Source organism: Malurus melanocephalus, unplaced genomic scaffold, assembly GCF_030028575.1.
Source record: "Malurus melanocephalus ecotype Western Australia unplaced genomic scaffold, MMel_1.1 scaffold_908, whole genome shotgun sequence".
Lineage (NCBI taxonomy): Eukaryota > Metazoa > Chordata > Aves > Passeriformes > Maluridae > Malurus > Malurus melanocephalus.
Window position 1 is genome coordinate 19,555 of NW_026624140.1, and position 369 is coordinate 19,923.

Consider the following 369-nt stretch of genomic DNA (forward strand, 5'->3'; position numbering starts at 1 on the left):
TTATAATATTATGTTATTATTACAATATTAAAAAAGGGAATATGGATAAAGACATTATCTGTACACACACCCATATAAAAGGAATTTAAATGATATATTTTTCTACCTGTGCAGGGAAATTTCCAGGAAAATCACACCCTTGTTTGTAACTCCCATCMCAAATTCTGCAGTGAAATTACCCCAATTTCCTACATTTATTTAAAAAAATGGAAATATTTAGCTGTGGCCTACAAAGAATTATTCCCGCTCCTCTGATACCTCTGGCAGTTAATCAAGGCTATAAAAGCAGTGCCCTGAATTAAGACAAAGTGTCAGGGAATGTAATTACAGGCCAATTACCCAGATCCATTATTTTTGTTCAGCAAGGAG